We start from the raw sequence: 21,094 nt of genomic DNA on the forward strand, positions 1-21,094 counted from the left end.
TTCTCGCCCAACAGCAGACGGGCCGCACTCGAGTCATTGCTTATGCCAGTCGCCTCCTTTCAGCGGCTGAGCGGAATTATTCAATCACAGAACGTGAGTATTTAGCCCTCGTGTGGGCCATTACTAAGTTCAGCCCTTACTTGTTTCGCCGCCCGTTCTCCGTCATCACAGACCACCACGCGTTATGTTGGCTTTCTGCACTGAAGGACCCTACTGGTCGTCTTGGGCGCTGGGCGCTGCGTCTTCAGGAATACACTTTTTCTGTCGTTCACAAGTGCGGCCGGCTACACACTGATGCCGATTGCCTGTCCCGCAACTCGGTAGATCCGCCGCCTGAAAGCGAGTGTGACGATGACACCTGTGTGCTGTCCATCTCTGACCTTTTAAACATTCGTCATGAGCAGCGCTTAGATCCCAAGCTTTGCGGCATTAACAACCGCCTCAGCACTGATCACCCTGACGCCACTCTTGCTTTGTTTGTGCTCCACAACGGCACTTTATATCGGCGGAATATGCGACCAGATGGCGCTGAGCTTCTGCTCGTAGTACCCGACCACCTGCGTGCCACCGTTCTTCAGCAGCTGCATGACGCGCCCACTGCAGGTCATCTTGGCGTATCTCGTACGTACGACAGCGGCCGCCGGTGCTTCTTTTGGCCAGGCCTCTACCGCTCTGTTAGTCGTTACGTAGCTTCTTGTGACAGGTGTCAGCCGCGGAAGAAGCCCTCGGTTGTGCCTGTTGGATCCCTACAGCCGATCGACATCTGAATAGACCCATTTTACCGAGTTGGCCTTGATCTCCTTGGGCCTTTCCCTCTGTCTGCTTCGGGAAATAAATGGATTGCGGTGGCTACGGACTACACTACGCGCTATGCCGTTACACGAGCGATACCCACCAGCTGTGCAACTGACGTGGCTACGTTTCTCCTCCACGACGTTATCTTGCTTCACGGTGCTCCACGCCAGCTGCTCACTGACCGTGGCCGTTGCTTTCTTGCTCGAGTAGTTGAAGAAATTCTCCGATACTGCTCTATTAAGCACTATTTCACCACTGCTTACCATCCACAAACGAACGGCCTCACCGAACGCCTCAATCGCATACTCACGGACATGCTGTGAATGTATGTATCGGCTGATCACTGTGACTGGGATATTACTTTACCATTTGTTACGTTTGCGTATAATTCATCCCGTCACGATACAATGGGCTACTCGCCCTTCTATCTTCTGTTCGGCCGTAACCCCTCTCTTCCGTTTGACAGCGTACTGCCTCACACCGCTGATGCAAGCTCCTATGTTCGTGACGCCATATCCCGAGCTGACGCCGCCTGTGTTGTTGCTCGCCGCCGACTGGCTTCTTCCCAGAACTCCCCAAAACAGCCCCATGATTCTCGACATCGCGATGTCCACTACTCCCCGGACTCTCTCGTCTTGCTCTGGACTCCCGCTCGTAGAGTTGGGCTCTGTGAGAAGCTCTTGCCGCGGTAGACAGGCCCCTACCGTGTTTTACGGCCAGTCACTTCTGTGACATACGAAGCCAGCCCTGTGCACCCACGCCGACAGTTCGATATGCCACGTTCCGAAATAGTTCATGTCGCTCGCATGAAGCCCTACCACTCCAGCTGTAGTTCCCCGACGTAGTGCGCACCGGGACGGTGCTTTTCGTGGCGGGGTAATGTTGCGTATATGCCACCGAAGAGGACGACGAAGCTGAAACAACTGTTGGGGCTTGCCTGAACACTTGCTGTGTTCTGCTGTGCTGTGCCGTGAACGCTTGCTCATCACCTGCTGTGGTTTCCTGTGCTAGCCTTCTGCCCCGTATCAATATAAAGCAAGTGAGCTCGCAGGTGATGATGAACGCGAGATGCCGGGACACATGGCAGCTGACCGTGCCTTGTTCATCAGAGATGTTCCACTACGAGCAACAAACTGCTTTATTCAGTCACCATTAAATAAGATACAAGCTTCCATCACTTCTCCACGTCATTTCCACTACTTGCTGCCTTGACTCCCCGAACGGTGGTACCCATGCTGGTTTTCAGTTGAACTGGGAGAAAAAGAAAAGAGAAACAGCTTCAATTTTCGGTCATACTCGCTCCAATATCTAGAAAATATACCATCGTAACATCTTTTCCATACAGTATGCACATATTTGGTTCTGTCTTTCTCAGTGTTACTATGAATACGGAAAGTAGGAACAAAAAGCAGGTGGCCTGCTTTCTGTTTCGAAGCGCAGTTTGTCCCACAGGCCTGCGAAGACACTAATCCGATCAAAACATTGTATCGCTTGTGTTGGGTTTGGCTAGCTTTGCTAGCGTCTATACGTCGGCCGTGACTAGACTGTCATGGAAACCGCAGACAAAAGTCCGGCATGGGTCGGAACATTTTTGCGCTGTGTACGTATGAAGTGTCTCGCGTCCGGAAAAGATGCTTGGATAAAGTGGTAGTTTTAGAGCACAGCTCTTTGGCGCCCGTTCCTGCATTTCGCATCGTCGTCGCCGTTGTCCCTCGTAACCAGCTCCGTAGCAGGGGCAGCGCGCGCTCCTGACGCCACGGTTCGTCGCTGCGTATGCACGCCCCCCCCCCCCCCCCCCCCTTCCTTCCTGTGTGGCGGCGACAGTGCTCTCCGGTTGCCGAAGCGCCGGTTCGGCATCAGCGGATTAAGGTGCGTGCATTCCGAGCCGAAAGGCAGAGCCACTTTGACGAATCGCTAGCGGCGTCAGCGGCAATCAGTCAGTCGTTTCTATCTCTTCGCTGCGCAACGTTCCTACGGGCCCACGCGCTGCCTCCCGCGACATCCCGATAACTTAATTTCTCCGACCACAAAGCTTCCTTCATGACAGTCAAGAACTGTTAACGGAGTGTTTCTTGAAGGATGGATGGATGGAAACAACTTTATTTAATAAAAAAAAAAGTATTCCAGGGTGGTCCCCTACTAGTCCAGGAGTCCACGGGCTTTTGCTTCACATAGAACCCGATCTACCAGCCATTTCTGACCGGCGGGTTGAGCTGTCCGCAAAGCAGCCTCCCAGGAAGAAAAGGTGGGATGGGGGATGGGGGGCACTGCCTGGGGGGAAGGACATTCCCACAGGTAGTGGAAAAGTGAGGATTTGGGCTCGCCACAGGTGTCGCAGTGAGGGGGCAAGCCAGGGTGAAGAATATGTGTTAAAAAAAGTTGTCTGTGATTGTACACACACGTCTTGCTCGAAATCTGCCCCGACGATTCAAGAAGCGTAGCTTGTTGGGCTAGTTGGTGCATCCAGCGAAAAGATATGACGCGTTAACAAGAAAGGAGGGCACAAGGACGACGCTGGAACACCCCTGTGTTCCAGGATCGTCCTTGTGCCCTCATTTCTTGTTGCGTCCTCCTTTCGCTGGTTTTCACCTTCAACTTTGCCTCAATCTATCGAAAAGGTGAAACAGCTGATGAGCTGCGCTGAAATTCTGCATTAGGAAGAATCGTCGGCAATTTCTTGAGGGCGAAAGCCTTTAATGGCTCATACTGTCGGCTTTCGTTCGTTCGTTCACATTATAGCTGTCAGTCAAATGACGTCATCACTCGAAACTGGAAATCACGTCATCAGAAATACAAAAAAAAATATTTAAGAGCACTGCAGAATCTGCATTAGAGTAATGCGCAAGCACGGATGCCGCTGTTGGTTGATTCTGCTTGCTTAATTCACTTCTTGTTTACCCATTTTAGTCTTTGGTACTTTCAAATTGCGCGCCAATTCCTTCCCATGACCTTTTTCGGTTCTACTCCCGGTTGCGTGACGTCACATCCTCTACGTTACATTAATTCATTTCTTGTTTACCCATTTTAATCTTTGGTACTTTCAAATTGCGCGCCAATCCCTTTCCATGCCCTTTTTCGGCTCTACTTTCGGTTGCATGACGTTACGCCCTTGACGTCACATTAATTCACTTCTTGTTTACCTTTTGGGTGGCCGAAGCCCGAGCGGGGACAGTAAAACCGTGAGTTTCAGCAGTGGGGTACCTCAAATTAAAGATGAGGAAAACAATGAAAAAGATAAAGAAATAGAAAAGTTAAGAAAGGAAGTCCAGGAACTGAGGGAGATAAGAAACTCACCCAGGACCTCAACCAATCCAAATCACGGCCAAATTCCTGGTCTCCCCCGCCTCCACAGGCTCCCCCCGCAAAACAAGTAGCCAAACCGACACCTCCACTTGCGACGCTAAAGGTGCTAACACCACCCGCGGCATCAGACACGTAGGAGGACGCAATGATCACTGAACAGTGCAGACCACCTCCCCCGCAGAAACGCAGAGGCGGAGAAACGGATCCGCTGGCAGCAATAGAGCGTAGACTAGACGCCAAATACGGGGCGAGACTCGAGCGGCTCGAGACAGGCATGACCAACATCATAGGCGCCCTGAACCGAATTCAGGAACAATCTAAACAAACAAACGCGGCTCTTGCTGCAATGGCAGAAAGGTAAACAGTGAGAGAAGGGATACTTGATCAACTTCAACATGGGCAAAACGCAACCAAAGATTAATTCGACAGTATGGCAGTGCAACTGCCGAGGATTCCCGCGCAAGCGAGCGTTAGTGCAACATCTCGAGCAAATAGTTGAAAAACCTCTAGCCGTAGCCCTACAGGAAACTGGCAAAGGAGTGAATAAATTATCAGGATATCAAGCGTTTGCTAGTGGCCGGGCAAGTTAGAGCCGAAAGCGCAAGTTAGAGCCGAAATCCTGAGCTTAAAGACGCGATCAGCTCCCGGCCCCGATGGAATAACAAATAAAATGCTACGAAACCTAGACGACGCTTCCATAACGGCACTCACCAACTACATGCAAGAAGTATGGAGTAGCGGTCGTCTTCCCCAGCAGTGGAAAACTGCAAACGTTGTGCTAATTCCAAAACCTGGCAAGCCACCGAAATTGGAAAACCTCAGACCTATTTCTCTAACCTCATGCATTGGAAAGCTTATGGAACGCGTAATCCAAATTTTTCAAAAATGGATGAGGCGCTAATGACACATTCACAAGAAAGAGGACACGGACAAGCGCTCTTCTTTCTTGTGAATGTGTCGTTAGCGCTTCGTCCATTTTTGAAAAATGCTGCACCAACTAGCCCAACAAAACATCCGTCTTGCGTAATCCAAACAAGGCTAACTAATTTCATAGAGAAAAACGACCTGTGGCCGCACGAGATGGTCGGGTTCCGACTGGGCCTGTGCACACAGGACGTAATGCTCCGATTACAACATGACATAACTGACTCGAAATTCAGAGACGCGAAGGTAATTCTAGCACTGGATCTAACAAAAGCATTTGATCACGTAAAACACCAAGCAATTCTCGCGGGACTGCAGGAATTAGGAGTCCGCGAGAGGACATATAATTACGTAATGGATTTCCTGACAAACAGTACGTTGAAAGTTAAGTTTCAGGACCTAGAATACCCCACTGTTCACCTGGGAAGTAAAGGAACGCCGCAAGGCTCGGTGCTCTTTCCCTTCCTCTTTAACGTGGTGATGAGAGGCCTTCCCGCCGCTCTTAAAGTCATAAAAGATCTAAAGTTCAGCATTTACGCGGACGACGTTAATCTCTGGATGAACAATGGCAGCGACGGCAGCATAGAGGAACGCCTACAGGCGGCGGCGGACACCATTGTGTCCTACGCGGCCGAAAGGGGTCTGTCGTGCTCTCCGCAAAAATCCGAACTTTTCATATATAACCCAAAATCAATGAGGTGCAAGGGCGACTTTAACGTAGAAATTAAGGTCGACGGCAGAACAGTACCAAAAGTCCAGCAAATCAGAATCCTCGGACTTTTTATTCAAGAGGACGGGTATAACGAAAAAAAAAAAAAAAAAAACTCACGACCTACGCGACGCAGGTAACAGGGATATTTAGGAGTTAGGCAGAGGCCTCAAGAAAGAAGCCTCTTGAGACTGATGCAGGCGTACATAAGCCGAATATGCTATGCCACACCGTTCCTCAACATCAGGACCAATGAAAAAGATAAGATAGACGCACTCATCAGGCGTTGCGTCAAGAGGGCGCTGGGTCTACCCATCTCTTCTTCTACGGAACGCCTGATAGAAATGGGAGTGCATAGACGAAACTTGCTGAAGCGGCGAGAATCGCCCAACATGAGAGATTAAGTAGGTCGAGCACGGGTCGAACCATCTTAGAATGGGTGGGTCGAAAAATAGATAGGGGCATAGCCGATAAGGTTGCCCTACCGCCACAATCTCGCGAGAACATCATTGTCCGTCCTCTTCCGTCCTATCCTCCGCAACATGCACCCAGAATACCACAAGGAGAGACGGGAGAAGAGAGCAGAAGCACTGGTTAAAAGGGGCAAAAGAATGAGTAAAAGAAGTTGCCGACGCAGACGCTGCAAGCGGCCGATCAGAGGCGGCAGTCGCCGCGGTAGTCGATGGTAGCGGCGCACCAGTCGTCTCCGCCACCATCCGAAGCAGAAACATAGACACGGCTGAAGAGGTCGCAATAGCGCTCGCTTGTGTCGGAACGAAGGCTAGATTGATCTTTAGCGACAGTAAAACTGCTCTCTGGAATATTGGAAAAGGCAGGGTCTCGCAAGAAGCCGCCCGAATTCTAACAACTGTAGCTAAAATCGATCGCAAAATCATTTGGGTCCAAGCACACACGTCCGTCCCCGGCAACGAGGCGGCCCATGAGTTAGCCCGAGACCTCTACTTCCGGGCAAACGCGGAGCCGCCCGACTGCCAGGCGATGGACGAACGTTTGAAAACCTATAAAGAAATAATCGAAAATTATAGATTAGGAAAACGTCTGATGCCGCCACCGGATCCTAGCTTAAATAATAAAGAGGCCACAGCATGGCGGCGATTACAAGCCGGAAATATCCCAAACCCTGTCTGGTTGTTTCACACCCAGCCCCGCTTATAGACACTGTGATGTCGATGCACGATCTGTATGTGATTATTTTGTTGAACAAGTGTATAAACTAAAAGAAATTTTGAAGCAGCAAGACGCTGCGGAGGAGGTCTTGAGTCTGATGGGTGAATTTGTGGTAATGAAAGTCCATTAGACACGGTTGTCAGCCAAGGGGCATGGCAACGACGATCTTTTACTGATGTATTTGTACCAATTCATGCAATAAGAAAAATGGCTCCGGCTTACCTTGGTTAAGCCTGGTCAAATGCGAAGCATATTGATTGCTAAACTCGGCTTTCCATGGTTACACTTGGCTAAACTTTTCGTTCCTTGGTTACACGTGCTTTTACACGGTTTAAACTTGGAATGCACAATGTTTTTCCATCGCATAAACCATACCACGTGGTCCGCACGGCGTGCAACCGCAGCCGACGGCGCGAGCCGGTCTCCCGTCTCTCCTTCGTCGTGACGTCAGCGTATCACGTGGTGTGACGTCACCATACCACGTGGTCCGCACGGCGTGCAACTGCAGCCGACGGCGCGAGCTGGACCCCCGTCTCTCCTCTGTCATGACGTCAGCGTATCACGTGGTGTGACGTAGCATTCCACATTCTTTGCACGGCGTGTAACCGTCACGAAGGGCTGTGGTTTACCTCTAGCAATATGTTTCGCATAAAAAAAAGCCGGGGTGGTGCAGTGGTAAGACGCCCGACTACTGTGCTGGAGTTCCCGGGTTCGAACCCGACCACGGCGGCTGCGTTTCGATGGAGGCGAAACGAAGTGGCGTCCGTGTGCTGTGCAATGTCAGCGCACGTTAAAGATCCCCATGTGGTCGAAATTTCTCCGTAGCCCTCCACTACGGCTCCCCTTTCTTTCCACCTTCAATCCCACCTTCTTCCCTTCCCTTACGGCGCGGTTCAGGTGTCCACAGAGCAAGTGTGACAGATACTGCGCCTTTCCCTTCCTGTGAGCCAATTATTATCATTTATTATTATTGTTGTTTCACACCCAGATAGACGAGAGAAAAAATGATAAATGTAAAGCCTGCGAAGCGAGGGGGACCCTCGACCATATACTTTGGGAATGCCCTGTCTCCGGGCGCTAGGGACAACATTAAAAGTAGAGAAGCCTGGGTAACCCTGCTGCGAAGCGACGTCCCCGCTGACCAGCAAAAAGCCGTCCGCCTGACGGCTGAGGCCGCGAATAACCAATGTATATTCGCCAGTCCTTAGTCGCGGAGGTTCCAGCCCCCGTTCCTCAGGCCTGCGTGCCAGGAGCGGGGAGTAGGGGGCCTCCTAAATCGGTGGAAATTAAAGGTTTAATCAATCAATCAATCAATCAATCTTCTTGTTTACCGATTTTAGTCTTATCCCGACCTCGGCGGCCGCTTTTCGGTGGAGGCGAAAAGCAAGGCGCCCGTGTGCTGTGCGATTCAGTGCACGTTAAAGAACCCCAGGTGGTCGGAATTTCCGGAGTCCTCCACTACGGCGTCTCTCATAGCCTGAGTCGCTTTGGGACGTTAAACCCCACAAACCAAACCAAACCATTTTGATTGATTGATCTATAGGAAGTGAAAGGCGCGATAACTGTCTCACTTGTTTTCTGTGGACACCTCAACCGCGCCGTAAGGGAAGGTAGGAAGGTGAAAGTGGAAAGAAATAGGAGCCGTAGTGGAGGGCTACGGAGTAATTTCGACCGCCTGGGGATCTTTAACGTGCGTTGACATCACACAGCACACGGACGCCTCTTGAACCATACCATTTTTGTCTTCGGTACGCGCAAACCATTTTAGTCATCGGTACTTTCAAATTGCGCGCCAAGCTCTTCCTATACCTTTTTTGGGTCTACTTCCGCTTGCGTGACGTTACATCCTGGACGTTACCTAATTGAATGATTTAATTACCCGAGAGCGTTGGCGCTCGCTGGCATGAAGGAGAAGGGATCCACTACGAGGACCGTGCTGCTCAAACTGAAGCCAAGTATAAAGGTGGACGACCTACATATCAGGCTCGAGTGGCTGGCGAGTTGGCCCTCGTGGCGGTGCCCAGGCGGCCGATGTAGTGCCTGCGTTGCGGTGGAGCGGGCTACATTCGCCGTGATTGTAAGGTGCCCTGGTGCTCCAAGTGCCGATGCTATGGACACGCCGAGGTGGACTACGTCCGTACCTACGCGTCGGCTATCAGGCGTGTATCGGCGAGCGACTCCATGGACGCCGTCGAGGCGGAGGAAGCAGCGAGTGGAGCTGAAGATATGGGCAAACCGGCAGGGTGGCGGTTGAGGCAGCGTGTTCGAGCAGTAACATCGCCACTGCTATCGCACCAAGTAGAAGGAAACTAATTAGTGACCCATCTTCGACGGATCAGGCGACGCCAGAAGGTTGGGCGAGCTTAGCGGAGCCCTTGGAAGTCGACACAAAGGTGCCCAGCGACGACCATGAGAAGAGAGACGCCCGTGCGACTATTAACACCGCTGCGAAGCGTCTGCATGCCGAGACCAAGACCGACGGCGACAAGGTGGCAGAGAACAGTGCCGAGGAATCACCGGCGAAGGCGTCTCAAGCACGGCGTTCTAGTCTACGCTCGCGCACCAATATTCTGATAGACAAGCGTTCCAGCCACAAGCCGCCTCATAACCAGGGGCAGGCGTGAGATGACAGTGGCGGCAAAGGCAACGTCTAGTGGCATGCTGGACTGGAGGTAATCATCTGTAAGGGCACCCTCACCCCCACAACAGAATGTAGAAAGCTCACAGAATAATGAAGGAGGAAGCTCAACAATAGACGAATTAGACTTTCATGCAGCAGCAAATGCAGCAGATGCAGCAGCAGATGCAGCAACTAAATCAAAAGATAGCCCTGCAAGATCAGAGCTTCCGCAACTAAGTAAAGAGTCAAAAGCCGCCTCTACAATGAGCGCAGGTTTGGATCAGAATCCCAGGGAACAAACAGTACCAATACAACATGGCAGGACAACAACAACTAGTGATATGGCAGTGGAACTGTAGGGGCTACAGGCGTAAGCAAGGGCTCTTACAGCAATTCAATAACACTAGAGGAAATCCAACAGATCTAATACTTCTACAAGAGATAAATTGTACCCCAACCCTAAGAAGATACTCATATCAGGAGAACGGGAGAACAGCAACTCTCATTAGCAACAAGATCACAACCATAGCTCACAAGGAGTTTGAAGACACACAGCTAGAACACATAGTAACCGAAGTTATTCCCAAGAGGAAAAGAAAAGCTAAAAGTACTTTCATAGTAAATCTGTACAGCCCGCCCAAAAACAAAGGAGATTTCATTAAGCTTTTTGCGAAAGCAAAGAAGCTTGCAGGGCAGAACACCCTAATAATAGCAGGGGATTTCAATGCGAAAAGCCCACAATGGGGCAGCAAGATAGAAGATAAAAAGGGGCGCGGCATCTGCACAGCAGCGGAGAACATAGGGTGCGAGCTACTCACAGATGAAAGCCAGCCCACAAGACAGGGTAATAGTGTAAGCGCGGACACATGTCCCGACCTGGCTTTGTCAGGGGCGTTAGGCAAGTCGAGTGGGAGAACCTACAAGCAAATCTCGGCAGCGACCACTATTCATCAGGGTCACCATAGAGGCAGAAAGCATCGAAAGGAAGATCGGCAAGACAAACATAACTGACTGGGATGCCTTCCGCACCCACTGCAAACAACTAAAGGACGACATAACTTCAGTAGAAGACTGGAGCCAACAGCTTAGACAAATCAAGAACCTCTACACTAAGGAAGTGACTCGAACAGAGCAAGCACCAGAAGTGGACAAGCGACTCCTCAGGCTCTGGGAGGCAAGACGAGGCCTGACCAAGCGATGGAAGCGCCAAAAGCTAAACAGAAAGCTAAAGAAGATTGCCGAAATCACCAGGCAAGCAGAGGAATATGCAACGCAGCTGGCAAGATAGGAATGGCAGCAGTTTAGTACCTCGCTGAATGGCACCCTCGGCATGGCTAGAACGTGGAAGCTACTCAGAAAACTCATGGATCCGAGCAAAAGCAAGGTGGAAAGCAACAAATTCCTCCAGAGGCTAATTCATCAGTACGAAGGTACAGAAGAACAGCTACTTCAGGCAGTACGAGAGAAATGCTATGGGAAAGACCAGGCAGAGGGCTACCAAGGACACTACCAGGGCGAAGAAAACCCAACCACGGACAGACCCATCACAAAAAAAGAGGTCGTCGAGGCCATAAGAGCAACAACGAAAAATACGACAGCAGGGGTGGACAAGATCCAAAATTCGTTAATCCGAAACCTAAGCGACGGAGCAATCAACCACCTCACCCTATACCTAAACAAACAATGGGAAGAAGGAACGGCCTCAGCGGAGTGGAAACATGCCGTAGTCGTTATGATCACCAAGCCCGGCAAGAAACTCCAAATTGAAAACCTCAGACCGATCTCTCTAACATCATGCCTAGACAAACTGTACGAGAGGATAGTTACCCGACGAATTCAAACGCATCTAGAAGACGAAGAGTGGTACCCCAACACCATGTTCGGATTCAGGGCAAACTTATCAACTCAAGACATATTGCTACAACTAAAAGACTAGGTACTCGAAACAATGCCAAGGAACGGGGAGAACGTGGTCATGGCCATCGACATTAAAGGGCTTTTGACAACGTATCCCACGCCACCATCATGGAGGGACTCAGCACCACCAACTGCGGAAAGAAGATCCACGGCTACGTTAGAAGCTTCCTCACGGACAGAACAGCGACAGTGGGCCTAGGAGACCTGCGGAGTGACACCTTTCAGGCGCCATGCAAGGGCACTCCGCAGGGCTCAGTAATCTCGCCAATACTCTTTAACATAGCGATGATCAACCTCGCCAAGAAACTCAGCCACGTTCAGGGGATTCGTCATGCAATGTACGCGGACATCACCATTTAGACCACTGAAGGCTCACTAGGGGAGAAGCAGGAGGCGCTGCAAGAGGCTGCCACCTGCATTGAAAGATACACACAACAAAGAGGACTCAGATGCTCCACCAAAAAATCTGAGCTCCTCAGAGTGGGTAGGCACCCTACGGACGCACCACTCGAAGTAAAACTAGTAGAGGGCCAGAACATCCCGGAACAAAAGATTATCAGAATCCTCGGCATGTGGCTACAAGGAAGCCGGAAAAGCAGTCACACGCTCAGCCTGCTAAGCAAAGTGGCAGGGCACGTAGGCCGGATGATCAGCAGAGTAGCGCACAAGAGGTATGGCATGAAGGAGGAGGACACACTCAGGTTAGTCAACAGCCTAGTGGTCAGCCGGGTAGCATATTCTAACATATTCATTGCCGTACCATGTGACTACCAAAGAAGAAAGGGAGCAAGCGGAGGCAATACTCCGGAAGGCATACAAAACAGCACTTAATCCCCCAAGAAATACATCCAAAGACAAGCTCATGCAACTCGGAATCAGCAACACTTTCGAAGAACTAGGAGAATGCCAGCTCAAGGCGCAAATACGAAGACTTAGCAACACAACGACTGGAAGGGCGCTTCTGGCAAGGCTAGATCGGGAAATACAAAAGCCACAAAACAGCAGGGTCGCAATACCAGACCCGCTAAGAAAGACAATATGCATACAACCCATCCCCCGAAACATGGATCCAAACCTCCATGCTCACAGGAGACAGGCTAGGGCAGAACATTATGAGAGGACCATGTGACATCGGGACAATACAGTCTACACTGATGCCTCCATATACCCCCAAACACACAAAAATAGCGCAGTAGCAGTAGTCGTAAACCACCACGGAGAACACATCACAAGCCTCACAGCCGAAGTATCTAACATAACGGAGGCAGAGGAGATTGCTGTCGCTCTTGCAGCGAAAGAGGATACAGGACAGGCAGATCCTTTAACATCCTAACGGATTCACAAGAGGCGTGCCGGAACTATATTAGAGGCAGAATTAACAGTACGGCACTCAAGATCCTCAATGGAGGTCCGCTCCCTGAGGAACGACCAATAAACAACATAATCTGGATACCGAGTCACGCAGGGATCGGGGGCAACGAAGGGGCAGACAACCTAGCTCGAGGAATGACTAGCCGAGCAGGAACGTCACTAACCCTGGAGGAACCCCAGATTAACTGTGGGGACAGCTATTCGGAATTAGATTCCAGTACCCTCCACCACATACACATTTATCTAAGGAAGAGGCCACAGGATGGCGAAGACTGCAAACAGGCTCCTTCCAAAATTTATACATATTAAATAAGATGTTCCCAACACAGTATAGCGCCAACTGTCCGTGGTGCGGAACAAAACCAACAGTATATATCATGTCACATGGGAGTGCGGAAGGAATCAAGCATTTCAAAAACACAAAACAAGTGCGGAGCAATGGGAGAGCCGGCTCACCAGCTACGAGGCCCAAAGGGCACTCATAGCACACGCAAGCGAGGTGGCCCGACTCAGTGGAGCCCTGGACTAGGGGCCCACCCACGGCTAAGGAGGACACAGACTTCAAGACGAAGACTCCGTCCTCTACCGCTACTACTTCTTAAAGAACCAATAAAGTTTTCATTCATTCATTCATTCATTCATTCATTCATTCATTCATCGTGCTTTTAGTTTCTTCTCCTTATACGAAAATGGATTCTGCATCTCCGTTCAAAGATTAGCACACAAGATTGTAGAGAGGCCTGAGCGATGTCAGCGCACGTTAAAGATCCCCAGGTGGTCGAAATTACTCCGCAGCCCTCCACTACGGCTCCTCTATCTCTCTTTCCACTTTCACTCCCATCTTCCTCCCTTCCCTTACGGCGTGGTTGAGGTGTCCACAGAAAACAAGTGAGACAGTTACTGCGCCTTTTCCTTCCTATAAATCAATCAATCAAACATCTCCAAAGTGGCCACCCTAAATGTCAGAGGCTTGGTAGGTAAAAGAAAACAAAGCCAACTTTAGAGGCTTTTAATGGAGTGTGATATAGATATATTGGCTGCGCAAGAAACGAAAACTGATTTATTTGATTTATTTATTGGAAGGGAGCCCCGCCGGGGTGGTGCAGTGGTAAGACGCCCGACTACTGTGCCGGAGTTCCCGGGTTCGAACCCGACCACGGCGGCTGCGTTTCGATGGAGGCGAAACGAAGAGGCGTCGTGTGCTGTGCGATGTCAGCGCACGTTAAAGATCCCCAGGTGGTCTAAATTACTCCGTAGCCCTCCACTACGGCTCCTCTTTCTCTCTTTCCGCTTTCATTCCCACCTTCCTCCCTTCCCTTACGGCGCGGTTCGGGTGTCCACAGAGCAAGTGTGACAGTTACTGCGCCTTTCCCTTCCTGTGAACCAATTTATTATTATTGGAAGGGAAAGGCGCGGTAACTGTCTCACTTGTTTTCTGCGGACACCGCAACCGCGCCGTAAGGAAAGGGAGGAAGGTGGGAGTGAAAGTGGAAAGAGAGAAAGAGGAGCCGTAGTGGAGGGCTACGGAGTAATTTCTACCACCTGGGGATCAAGAAACGAAAGTTGTTGGTGAAGAAGAGACCGAGATTATGATGCGACGTTTCGCGTCTAGTTTTTTTGCTGTCGTTAGTCGTGCTGTTGGCACATCGGCTGGCTGTGTTCTTTTTGTCATGAAGCTGCCCGGGCTAGAGGCGCAAAGCACATTATTCGTGCATGACGGGACGACGTGGTTACCTCGATTTTTCGCCGAACGACATTGAGTGGCGAATTGTTTTGCGTGTATGCATTCAACGTGGTTATTGACCGTGTCGTTTTGAAAATGTTGAAGAGCGCCTCCGTACGGAGAGACGGCTTATAGTTATGCGGGACTCCAACCGTGTACTAAACGCTCGTGACAAACAAGCGCCCGCACTTTCCGTGACAGGAGCAATGAAGTGTTGTTAAGAATTATTGGCATCTGTAACCTGGAGGACGTGGCAGAGTGTCTGGAAGGAGAACGCCCAGTAAAGTGCAGGCGATTCCAGGGATCAAGCCATGCACGGTTAGATCGCACTACGCTTCCGTCAAAGTCGTTCCACAATGCAACAGGTACAAAGTAGTGCCGGTGTCGTTTTCAGGCCATTGTTTGGTTAAATGCTGAATGAGGATTGTTAATCGTGGGGATGGGTTTTCGTAGGAAATGTGGCAGCTAATAAGCTACTTGAGGATTAATTGTACAGCCGAGCAGTAATAGAATAGCAAAACTAGACTCAAGAAAAAACATGAAGGTTTGGCAGCAGTAGGAACTCTGTAAAGAAGCCTTAAAATTAAAAGCAACTAACGAACTTCTATTATCTGTTACGACGAAAACCAAAATGAAGCATGGTTAAGAACACTGCTTCAAAAAATGCTAAAACACGAATGCCGAGCACCGGGTGAATGGATAGATGACATAAGGAAAACCCAAGAAAAGCTACAACCCCTCGAGGAACAACGTTACCGGAGAGCGCTGGTGAGGGCAATGGCTGAAGATACAGTTGCAGCGGAAGCGCCAACAAAAAGAGCGCTCGATTTAGAAAAAGCCCGTGTCAAAAGGAATCACATTAAAGAAATACAATGGTGAGGAGGACGAAACAAAAGATAGATTAGAACTGGACATAACTGAATCGGAGGTGGACCACGCAGTTGATAAATTAAACCCTGGTAAAACCCCCTGGACGGGCAGGTTCAATGCGGCTTTTTATATATAAAAAAAAAAAAAACTTAAGCGCGAAATAGCTCCTATCTTCAGTGTAATCTTTAATGAAGCCTCCAAGGAAAATGCCCTGCCTCCATCATACTGCATTAAAAAATATCACGGACATGCTCGCCATGTACGTCCACGCCGAACACAACATCTGGGACACCATCTTGCCGTACGTGATCTTCGCGTACAACACAGCCGTCCAGGAGACAACCAGAGCAACCCCGTTCAACCTTGTGTACGGCAAAGAGCCCACGACAACGCTCGACGCGATGCTGCCGCACGTGACTGAAGACAACCTCGATGTCACCGCCTACCTGCAGAGGAAGCCCGACGACTCGTCCAAATGCGCATCAAAGAGCAACAACGCACCGACACCCGAAGATACAACTTACGACGACGCGATGCTGAGTACAAGCAGGGTCTGGGTTTGGACGCCGATTCGCTCTCAGGGACTAAGTGAAAAGTTGCTACGTCGATACTTTGGGCTGTACAAAATCCTTCACCGCATCGGACAATTGGACTATGAAGTCATTCTCGACGGAACGGCAGCATCACAACGGCGACGCGCGCGCCCAGAGGTCGTACATATGCTATGCGTCTGAAACCGTATTACGCGCGTTACAGAATCCGCGATGTTTAAGCTTTCTAACGTTTATGTTTACCTTTCTTTATTTTCGGATATCGAGGCGACATTTGTTTTTAAGGGGGTTGTAATGCCGCGAATCATTCAAACGTCTGTTTGTTCTTTTTCGGCAGCCGCAGACATGTGACCTTATCACTCTGATTCGAACGCACGGATCAATTCTGTATTCTTTGCTTGTTCCTCTCACCGCTTTCAGGCTACGACCTTTCTTTAGAGCATGCCCAATTTTCCCCATGTTACATCTCCTTATGTCAGCCACTTTGCTCTTATTGATTAGCTTTGATATCTCTGCCAGGTAGCACAAAGTGGGCTATAAAGGGGGTGGGGGGCCCGGTGGGTTCGATGTAGGCAATGCAGGACAGCCTCGGTGGGCTCGATGTGGGTGCTGCAAGGGGGGCCGACGTAGGCCTGAAGGGGGCTGTCGACAAAGCCCCCATGGGCCCCATTTGGGACCGATGCAGGCAGCCCTTGCGGAGCTTGCCTACAATTTGCCCGCATTGCCAAACGTGCACATCCCGCCAACTCCTCCCGATGGTCCTACTTTGGACAGATTAAGGCAGCGGCCGCTTTGGATGAACATTTATTAAGGCGAAAGCCTTTATTGCCTCATCGTTGTTGCAGGTAAAAGTGTCACGCTTTTGCGGCGGCTCTGAATGGTTGAGACGGGATGACGTCATGGAGGTCTCGACCAAACACAGAGCACCACCAGAGTATGCGCCAATCAATGACCAATTACAAATTACTAATAAACTAAGAAATTACTGATTACTAAGTAATTACTGATTACATATTAATGAATAATTACTTAATTACCAGTTACTGATTACTAATTTTTGACTAACAAATAATACTTACTAATTAATGTCACGCACCCAGTAAAATCAAGCACACAACAGTAAACGTAAAACAACTGCGAAGATACAAGGAGCGCGATCTCGTCGCTGCCAAGCAGAATTTACTGAATAAATGCACTCGCAGAATGTGAAAGAGTAGTCGCTCGCTTTACTCGTAGCAGCATTCATCGCTTTATGCGCAACAGTCGCGTAACAGAATGCAGCAATAAGGCTTTCGCCTTTCATCACGTTCAACAAGGTTGACGACTGGGCACGTTGGCATGGGTTCTGATCAATAAACATTCAGTTGATAGTCCAGCCTTGTCCTGTCCTCCTCTTTGCTGTGTCTCGTCTTTTGGCTGGTTAAGTATGATTTCATCACTTTAGTCGCCAAAATGTCCTCTAGTGTCTGTTTTTTTTTCGGTCAGCCCCTCAGATAATGATATACGACCGATGAGAGTTCTATAACGCAAGCCGCACTTGTGCTTTCCCACATTCTCATAGCGGTCCGACGCAGGTAATTGATGGGAAGCCCTAGTCGGTCAGCCACTCAGATAATGACATAGGACCGATGGGGGTTCTATACGGCAAGCCACACTTGGGCTTGCCCACATTACTCTCACAGGGGTCCGACGCAGGTAATAAGGGAAGCCCTAGACCAAGTTCTCCCAATTAATATTTACGGACATAATTAAACAATTATTTTATACATGCCTGCCCTTTCTAAACAGCCACAATATCACATTTCGCAGTAATTCATAACATTGATCTAGCCTAAATGACTTCATGCTCATCTTGTTGAGGCTGTATAACATTGATCTAGCCTCAATGACTTCATGTTCATCTTGTTGAGGCTGTGGAGATGTGTGTTCTGAACAGTAATATTGTTGTTGTTGTGGCTGTAGGAAGAAGGAAAAGAAAATGCACGGGCCTGCTACTGGCTCTGTAGGTGAGCCACCTCCACTGCCTCGTGCAGACAGAAGAGAAAATAGAGAAGAAAGAAAAGGAAGAGGGAAAGAAAGACGCGCTTCGCAACATCAGCCGTCGTGCACCACCGAAGCGGTGGCGGGTGCAATGACGGCCTAAAATAGATAAAAATTCGATGGCAGGCCAGCCCCCGCCGGAAGCAGCGGTGACCTACCTGCACAAGCCCCATCAGGGGAAAAAGAGGGGAGAACGGCTGGGAGTTTCAGGCTATCCACGGCAACCACATAAGGAGCAACAGTTAACAATCAGTATATTTCAGTATTTCTAGCGCAATTTGCATGAGCGCGAGAATTAAGGCCATATAATATTTCTAATCGACTAAAATGCTAACAACTGTTTAGAAATCATATAGAATAGTAATTTAGAGGACCGTCTAATGCAAATAAATGATGGAAGGAATGCTTGAACAATAGTGTGCGGAAACGCCGGTCTGTTCAGCCCCGCTACGGCCAGTATAGGACCCACAGCGGCACTGATTCGGCAGCCCCATTTGGGCTACCGCTATTTCTTCTGACAAGAGCCCGCATTTAAGTTGCGTCTGCCGACCTTCAGTGATCCCGTCTCCATGCCTCACGCTTATCCCGGCGCTCAAGGCTCACCGGATCCTCTTGCCCTTTAACTTCCTTCCTTGTGGAGCTATTGCGGAGGCCCGCCCGACGTGCCGAGTACTCAGTGACCTAAGACATTTGCGGGTGGGCCTCATGCAAACTACTGTATACTGTAGCATAGTGTATATATTTCTTTTATTTTTACCTACTCTTTTCTTTCTCCCTATCACTCACCTCTTTGATTTCCTCTACCTTCTCCTCGCTATCCCTTTATTTCCGCCGCCCCAGTTCAGGTGCTTCAGATATAAGATAGCAGATACCGGGGCTGGCAAACATCTTTTCTTTCCTTTTGTACATACAATAAATAACCACTACAACAACAACAACAACACTATCCCACTCATCCTCCGATTCTGGACCGCGTATCAGTTCCGTAACCTTTGTTTGTTAATGCTCGATGTCGCGAGTCACACCTTTATCAGTTTTGTTGTAGCGCAAGATGCACCGAGATCTGTCTCGGAGGTTCCGGCCACTCGGGTGTCTTTCCACAATGTTCCAGCCCGAGCTGGTAGCTGTTTGCGACGTTATCTAGATTGTTCTGTGCAGCCTTTAAATTGAGCGTTGACGAGTGTGACGGGCATTCTTTGTTCGACGATCGACGAGCACGTTTGTTCCTATCGCCGCCGCCGAGTTGCGTAGTTCTTTTGCGGGCGCAAGTCAGCCCAAATAAAGAGTTTCTTTAGTGCAATCATCGACCCTTCATTTGTGTCGTCGACCTCGTCACCACTACGTGACATCTGGTGGAGGTGCTGCCTTTGATCCTTCAAGCGAAGACCCAAGCCGTGTTCCTGTCGCCCTGGAAGACCAGCCTACAGGTCACTGAGCCAGCCGCCGACTTCAAGGCCTACAACCCGAACACGGTCTGCTGCCTGACCCCATTCGATCTCGGAAGGCATCGACGCTGACAATGGCCCAGCCTACAGCACCGGTTGTTTTCGTCCAACCCCGTGAGCCCCCCTGCTTCCATGGACGACCGGATGAAGATGCTGGAGACTGGATGGACCTTTTCGACCGTGTGGCAGAATTCAACGGCTGGAATGACGCCGCGAAACTTAGGCAAGTCTACTTTATTCTTCAAGGACATGCCCGAGTTTGGTTCGAAAATCATGAGGCAACTATGAAGGATTGGTAGACTTTCAAGGAAGCGTTTCTGACTGCCTTTTCAAGCGCCGTCCGAAAGGAAAGAGCCCAGGCCCTTCTTCAGTCAAGACTTCAACTCCCTAACGAGCCTGTCCTGGCGTATGTTGAGGAGATGAAGCGCCTCTTTCACCGCGCCGACCCTAATATGACCGAAGGTGAGCAAGTCAAACTTTTATTGCGAGGCGTTAAAGAGTCGCTCTTTGCGGGTCTTGTGCGAAATCCGCCAAGAATTGTGGCGGAATTTGAAACAGAGGGGTCTACTATTGAGAAGACGTTGGTCACCCGGATGCGCCACTACGAGCGACCACTTCAGCCGGACTGCTCAATCCACTACCCCAGCGCATCTACAAGCGGAGAGAACCTTCGGGACCTCATCCGGGAGATCGTGCGAGAGGAGCTCCGCCGACTGATGCCATCATCGCAACAACCACAGGTGGCGACGCTCGCGGACGTCGTCCGGGAAGAAGTCCAGCAGGCGCTGGGCGTTCCTCAAGCGACGGCTGCGACTGTTCCAGCACAAGAGGCAGCAGCGATGAACTACGCTGGTGCATTACGCCGCCCTCCGCCCCGACTTGATGACTTTCCGAGCCCTCGCCGCTACCGTCCTGTTCCTGAAAACCGCCCCTTGGCCCCCGCACGCCAAGCCTACCAACGACCCCCAAACCCCAGGAAGAGCGACGCCTGGAGGACTGCAAACAACCGGCCATTATGCTTCCACTGCGGTGAGGCCGGCCACATTCTGCGCCACTGCCCGTACCGACGAATTGGTCTCCGCGGATTTGCAGTCGACGCTCCACGACCACGCCCAGGTGAACGACCACAAGAAATTGACAACTATCTGCGTAGCGGTGAGATTGCGCCACCAAGCCGTCGGTTCAGATCTCCATCGCCGTACAGGGGCCGCTTTGCGTCGCCAGGCCGTACCTATGATGAGAGTATGCGCGGAAGGTCCCCAGGCCCGCGCAGGAGAAACTAAACAGAGCAACCTTTGGAGGTGAGGTTGCTCAACGGCGAAAAGACGAACATCCTCCGCCGCAGACGACCACTAACGACGACGCAGCCATTTCACCGCCGCTCCATACGACGTCATCGACGACAACACGACCAGACTGCAAGCAGACGCCGCCGCCCAGCGAAGTAGCAACGGTATGCCCCGGCCATGATCTGAAGAAACGACGGAGCCGAGATCGGACACTAAGGCCCACGTGCAATGCGAGGACGCGAACAAGTGACCTTGAAGTTGATATCGACGGTCGCAGAGTCACTGCCCTAGTAGACAACGGAGCTGACTATTCAGTCATTAGTGGACCGTTAGCCTCTCAGCTCAGAAA

The 21,094-nt window shown here is 50.3% G+C and overlaps 1 protein-coding gene across 3 annotated transcripts in view; it reads right to left on the bottom strand.

The window, feature by feature from the left end:
• Window positions 1-21,094, bottom strand: part of LOC146201233 (uncharacterized protein C15orf61) — a 224,895-nt gene that overhangs the window by 17,020 nt on the left and 186,781 nt on the right. For 2 of the 3 annotated variants that reach the window (XM_084595701.1, XM_084595699.1), the window contains exon 5: window positions 1,919-2,046. The exons of the other annotated variant lie outside the window; for it this stretch is intronic. The gene's annotated coding sequence lies outside the window, so the exon portion shown is untranslated. Of the gene's footprint in view, window positions 1-1,918; window positions 2,047-21,094 lie in introns of those variants that run through there. 3 annotated transcript variants of the gene reach the window in all.

Source organism: Amblyomma maculatum, chromosome 2 (assembly GCF_055883805.1).
Source record: "Amblyomma maculatum isolate TAMU_Amacu chromosome 2, ASM5588380v1, whole genome shotgun sequence".
Taxonomy (NCBI): domain Eukaryota; kingdom Metazoa; phylum Arthropoda; class Arachnida; order Ixodida; family Ixodidae; genus Amblyomma; species Amblyomma maculatum.